Source organism: Branchiostoma floridae, chromosome 15, assembly GCF_000003815.2.
Source record: "Branchiostoma floridae strain S238N-H82 chromosome 15, Bfl_VNyyK, whole genome shotgun sequence".
Lineage (NCBI taxonomy): Eukaryota > Metazoa > Chordata > Leptocardii > Amphioxiformes > Branchiostomatidae > Branchiostoma > Branchiostoma floridae.
The window spans coordinates 4523633-4530942 of record NC_049993.1 but is presented as its reverse complement, the minus strand read 5'-3'; positions in this window follow the sequence as shown (position 1 = coordinate 4530942).

The following is a 7310-nucleotide window of genomic DNA, read 5'->3' as shown; positions in this document are numbered from 1 at the left end:
GTTGCAAAAGTTTCTCATGGGTCAGTGTCTCTTTTCATACCATAATGATATCAATGATACCAACGTGTTCTTATTTAGACATGACTAGTCTTGCATGGAATGGTTCCATAGTCATTGGAAGTTTCAGCCGGGCCATGGGACAGACTCGAACTGTACATAAAATTGACAAGGATTCAATTCAACATATGACTATTTAACGCAGTTAAACAAAATTACTCGTGCCATTACAATCATAAGGTGCATGCATAATGTATATTGACATTGAAGTTAGACCTAGGCGAAATTCAAACAAGAGTTAGCAGTCAGCTGCAGTGAAAACCTGTGAACAGTACAGTAGCATGGCAAAGTAGGTACAAGACCATGTTTGGTATAAAAATTGAAATAAAAGAAATACCAGAAGGGACATGCTTTGGGGGGTTTGAGATGTTTCACCTTTTAGTACTGCAACCTACAGCCGGTGATATACATGTATTCTTTTACTGTCGACATGTCATGTTTAAGGTTATAAATAATGCACATAATCCTGCATAATCCAGGCACCGCGCCGGCTTCACGCGCTGTCTGTTTACTGTTCAATGGATTGGGCCCAAATATATGTATAGCGCTACATCTAGAGTACTAGTAAGGCCATGTTGATTTGATTATATGGATGACATCCTCCGGGAACTCCAAAACTGATGCGAGCGAGCGAATAAAAAAAAAGTTTGGCCAAAAAGAAAAGTTGCCTTCAGTATGAAACTAGAGTTCCTCGAACACATATCTTCGCCAAATAAACAATTTCTATGGAAGATAGTTCTTTTTGAATGATTAATGTGTATAAGTCCATATGTTATCTAGTCACATCATTAGTCTATTCTGTCGGTGTACATAATGCAGCAAATGTTTTGGCGATGTGAATGAATGTCTTTGCATAATCAGAACAATTTGTACAGGTATGAGGTTACTGTTCTATTTTGTGTTGTCATAATTACTTTCGGAGAGCTGGTTATGTTTTGGGTAGCGTTTGTATGTATGTATGTATGTATGTATGTATGTATGTATGTATGTAGAAACCAGCAAATTGAAGACCGGCTGAATGGATTGAAGTGATATTTGGTATGTGGGTAGGTCTTGGAAACCTGGAAACCACAGGAAGTCACGCCGATAATTGCATTCGTCACTCACCAAACCCCGGCCACTGTAACAGTTGTTCCTTCCAATTTACGGAACTTTTTAACTCACCAAGGGTCATCTAAGGGCCATATGTAAGGATTGCTACGACCCCCGCCTTGGTGAACGTTTGTTTCAATCTCATGAAAATAGAAAGTAAAGTTTTGCAGTCGCGAGTTAAGTCAGAGGTATTTTACAGAGTCCAAGGTTATGATTTCTGCGACTGTCCGATGACAGCCGCCTGTCACCTTTGGCGATTTGTATTTCTCGCAATGATGTCAGTTCTTTCTAGCCGACCTTTCCCTTACAACATGACATCTCTGTTAAGAGTTGAGGAATGCGTGGATAATTGACGGTGACCCTTTTGACCTAAGTGCTGTTCTTCAACATGTTGGGTTTGTCTTGTCCCAGCACTTGGTCACTTGTTGTTTTAACCTAGTTCACAGATGTAAGTACTATGTGTTACAAGCCGTCATTGTTCAATTATGTTATATTACTGACTTTACATAGTACTTATTCGTTTGTTTAGACCCATGTAGTGTTACTGGCACATGGAACACCAAGTTTCCTTGCAGTCCATCATAAGAAAATACACCTGAAGTGTCTCGTAGATATTAGCTCTACATCTTTATATCAAGTGATATTCGTCAAGTTCCCTCTACTACATTTTTACCGTTCCCATGATATAGTGTTGCTTTTATTGTTGATCTGTATATAGATATAAGCAACACTTGTATATAGATATGTTATATTTCAACTGCTATGAATCCTTTGCTGTGTGCCGTCGTATTGACATCAATTCAGCAAGCTATTTAATTGCTTAATTTTATAGATACGTGTTGGACACGGTCAGGCTTTGTATTTTGCTAACATGAACCATGACCATTTATAGGCATTTTTCAGCCAGTAGTCTCTACCAGACTCCATCCTGGCGGAATAGTACACGGATGACCTAGTAACATCCCTGGTCAATCAGAATTTCATGCTTCCAAGACAACGTCTGTTTATCAGGGATCCCCTGCTTCCACTGGCTCCTTTGACCTACTTCTTCTCTATTTTTAGACATCTATGGGTCGATTCAAGTCCTTTCAGGTGACTCCGTCACAAGTATTTTTCAACCGTTATAGAAGTTTCCCTAAGTAATTATATTAAATACAGAGTGATTTATATAATTTGCATCTCATTATGTTGATAATCATCCAAAGTACCTACCTACCAAAAACAAAAAATATCCATCAATCCCCTCAGGAGTTATCCATCTAAAAAGTTACGAAATATAACACCCACTGCAATTCCAAACAAGCTGCTAGGGGGCCCAAAATTAGACCATTGACTCCTAGTACCAACAGCTATCCACCAGTAAAAAATCACGAACCTGGCACTTCTGGAAAATTTAGGCGCAAACTTTGATGCTCACTTGCAGTACCAAAACAATTTGCCAGGAGGCCCATTATCGAACTTGACCTTCCTTTCTGTGTCCCCTACCTATCAACCAAATATCATTAACATCCATCAAGAACATCTCGAGTTATCTTGCTTACAGACAAACGCACTTACATACAAAGCCAGCTACAGCACCATAGGTAAAAGGTAGCTAAACCATTCTCGCACATGGCAATCCTTTCCACAGCCGCTACAGACCTGCCAAATATCGTGGAAATCGCCCAGCTACATTTTGACTTATGCCTCCCGAAAAAACACCAAAAAAAATACTAAGCTCGCTAATGTACCATAGGAAAACACCAGGTAACCCATTTTCGAACTAGGCATGCCTTTAAACAACCGCTACACACCTGCAAAAAATAAAAAAGTTCCATCCACAATTTCTCGAGTTATATCCTGTTGACCTACATACAGACCCAAGTCGGCAAAAACATAAGCTTCTTGGCGAAGCTAATCAAAGTGGCCAGGAAGGCTGAACATAGGACACATTGGTATACCATGATCCTCTGGACCTGAATTTTCTCTACTGGTACCTCCCCCAACCAACAATAGATTTTTTTTCTTTCCGTCCTTTCACATCTTATTCTTTGACTTTAGATTCATTTTGGCATTCTATATATGGCATTAGTTATCTGTTTTCTGATACTTTTTTTCAATCTACGGAATATTTGTGCTCATTTTACAGCTGCTTTGTACAATTTATTGTGTGGTCGAAAACTTTCTTTTTTTTTTTGGAAATGGCCGAAAATTGGTGCGAGCGCGGATGTCATCCATATAATCAAATCAACGTGGCCTAAGCGGCAATCGGAGCTCAAATTAGGCAAATTGCAGCTCGCGTACTGACCAAATATAAACGGCCCGTATGTGTTTTTAAATTACTGTTGGCACATTTCCGAGAACTGAAGCCGTATACATCTCGACCAAGGACGCTGGAGACATTTAAACATCCATTTTGTTCAGTGACTGGGCGGAAACTGTCATCTATCGCGATATTCGTTTCCATCTTGAAGGTGAGAAAGTAGCGTTAATGTCTTAGGGTCTGGTTGCTAGTAATAATTTCTAGGGGTCAAATACTTGTACAAGATATGAAACACAAAAAGGTAAGAGATCAAAGACTTTTACGGAAGAACAATGTGTCACGTATAGTTGGGTTTTTGTAGACCTCCTCTCTCTCTTTCCCCTGCCATATATTCCTTATTCTAATTATTTGATAGTTGGGCACCATACAAGATCTGGCAACCAGTTTTCTCCGCCCTTTTCTGTTTTCTACTTTTCTTGTAGTGTGATGCTCGTCCATTCTCAGATATTATCCTTTCCCTCCCTGGACAGTTCCCTGTATGATAATTTTCTCTAGATCTATACTATAATAGCTAGTCCCGATGACCATGACTCGTGGCCTTACCACTTCAAATTTCTTGCAGTACTGTATCGTATCAAGTCTCCTGTAGCAGGAAAGGATGGCGGCATTAAGCTGTCACAATACTCCTACTGCCTGGACTGTCGGGATCTTCCTGGTGTTGCTTTGTAGTTGTCATGGTGACGGCAAGGGGTTAAATGTTGGTAGGTAAATAAAATTACTTGTTAGCCTCCATAGCAGGCTTTTAGCTGGGCTTTTGGGGGAGGGAGCTTATTTTGTACTGTATTCTAATTGTGCCCGGTCTGTAACATTCACACAGCTTTAACCTGTGTCAGAGACCAAGTATAGTCAGAAGTGATATACAATAAAAAATCATCACAAAATACGCACCGAGCAGGCTATTCCAGGCTTGTAGTGTAATGTTTAGATAATTACGGAAGTCAGTGTCGTGAGACAGCACCATTTTAAAACGAACAATATTCAAATAATCATTTCCATCGCTTTAGATAACACTTACCTTATGAATACGTACTGCTGGACTCTGAATTACAGGACGCTGTATATCCGGATCCATTGCATTGTCGCATTCGTTCCTAGAGCCTAATGTACAGGATAAGGTCTAGTCTTTGAAGACATATCACCATATCACTACATAGCATATGAACGAAAACGTTTACAATGTCATCAATCCTTAATGTGTTATTCGTTTGGTTATAGGTGTTGTCTATGACGATAGCGAAGAGAGCGTACTTGTTGCGATGAGGTCTAGTGCCCGTAGCCTCAACAGCAGCAAGGACCTGACGCTGACCGGCTTTCAGCTTGATAAAAGCACACCAGGGTGTCCCCTTCACCAAGGTGAGTGGCCATTGTAATATTTTTGCTCAGCAAGAACTTCAATGACATGAAGAAAGTTCACACCAAATGCAAAGCACCATAACCGTCAGAGAATTTTCTTATAGGGTATTGACGTCAGAGCATTTTCTTATAGGGTGTTGACGTCATAGGCTACAAATTTAAGAGAGAAAGTAATCATGTTTTCCAAGTATAAGGTATAGGCATTTGTAAACAATGTCTATGTGATAAGACTGTAAAAAGATTCAGTTTGCAGACGCGTACTTTACTCTCCAGTTCGTGAACAGGACCCGCTGCACGCCCTGATTCTGATGGCCCCCCTCCCCTCACCCTGTACCTGCGGAGCTGCAGACGTGCCACAACTGGCTCCCGTGGTTGTGCGCATGTACCAACCGGATCCGGATACACCGGCTCTCCGCTCCAGGGTGCTAGACATGTTCCCGTCCCCAGAGCAACAGGCAACCATGTTGTTTGACGTCATGGAGGCCCTGGGCTGGAGGGAGACGTATATGCTGTACAACAAGCGGTCAGGTGAGTGAGAAGTATAGATCACATGTGCTGTGAATAAATGCACCAGCTAGGTGCCGGTGGTCAATGATATTAACAACTTGGTGCCCGGTCAGGAAACGGTCCTGAAACCATAAAACGTACCTGCAGTACAAAGTCAGTTGACTGGACAGGTCTGCCCTCCGAGTTTCCTCAACTACAATCTGCCAGTTCAATGAGCATTATCACTTTGTATGTTGCGTTGATTGGCAAATAGTGTCATATAAACAGTGTCCTGTTTCTCTAAGTTTTCATACCCTTAGCTCTAGATTTCCTTAATCATGCTGCGCACTGAGGAGTAGCCTGACGTACAGAGATCTACCAAGACAGCACTGCTGAATAGTCAATGATTGCTTGACCCAATCACAAATTCTCTCACCATTTTGCAGAGTTCTACAGCTGCTTTAAAGCCATGCTGAATGAGGCTGCCTCCCGCATGTTTTACCTCTGGTCTCAGGATGTTCCACCTGACAAGGAGGACGGCGACGCCTTGGGCGCCATTTTGCATGACGTCAGCACTTCGGGGCGGAAGAATGTCCTCCTGATGACAAGCGCTGATGTAGTGGCCGTCATCCTGGACAAGGTCAGAGATCAAAACGTTTCTATTAGCGTGGACTGTCTCATAAAAGAGAATTTGTGTTGGTGATTAGCAGTATGAAGACCATCGGATCAACATCCCGAAGACCAGACGTATAATGCTAAAACATTCAATGGTGATTTTTGACGTTCAACATGGTTATGTTTTTGGCCAATTCGTACATCATTAACCACTGGTGACGTCGTCAGTACTCGATGCCTCTAACTGGCTTGTATGTTACAAGTTACGTCTTTGTTTCCCAAAAGGCCACCGAAATGTTGCTGCTTACATCTGAGAGCCACTGGATCGTTACAAGCGTTGTGAGTACTCATTATAGTAAGATTTAGTTTGATGCTGAAGAGACGCACCGTAGTAAAATCCTTATTAATTCTTTAATGGTAATGGGAAGATGGGTTAGATAGGAGCGAAAAGTTTAACGGGGGATGGCTGATGCTTGTATTGGTAATTTTGAGAAAAGGCGGTGTAGATACAGTACATATCGGACCTAGCAAGTCTGGAAGCCAGACTAGCCGGCGATGTATTGAAACGAATGTCTAAGAAAGTAAAACTTCTTTATTTCTGCAGGATGTCCGAGAAAGTCAGCTGCAGAGCGCACGGAACAGTGGAGCCCTCCTGACCCTGCTCCGCCCCTTCCCTGAGACAGCCCCGCCCTGGGGACGTGATGCACCTGATGAACAGCTGTCTTACAGGACGCGGCTGGCTTTGGACGCAGTCAAGCTCGTGTCTAGCCTGTCTCCGGACCTGGTCACGGGGTACTCCCGGAGGTCGGACAGGGAGGGCTCTCTTTACCCGAGAGAGGGGGACTGCGGTGCAGGAATGACAGACTATATATCAGAGGTAAGGCGTTGTTGGACTGTTCCTTACCCCCAAATCTAGATCTGAATCATAAATAGTATAGTGTTGGATGTGACAGGTAGAAATCGCCAACTTATTGGAGAGTGTACAGGGCTGCGGAATTTAGCACTTTGCCACAATATATCACTTGCAATGAGGGCACAGGAGGTATTCTGTACTTGGCGAGAGACCAAGGACGGGAAAATGTACAACATATGTCAATTGAACAGAACGTCTAATGCCTTCCTATAATTTTCCAGTACAGTTTCTTGGGTTTCAGCGGACACGTGTCATTTGACAGCTGTGGAAAGAGAAAGATCGTGACGGTCTTCGTCGATGAGTATCTTCAAGGGGAGTCGAAACAGGTTCGCACCACTGATCATTATTCTATTATGTAAGAGATGGAGAGAGAGCCCGGAAGGGGGGGTAGAGTGTTTTTTTGTGTTTTTTTATGTGTGTGTATGTATGTGTGTGTGTGTGTGTGTGTGTGTGTGTGTGTGTGTGTGTGTGTGTGTGTGTGTGTGTGTGTGT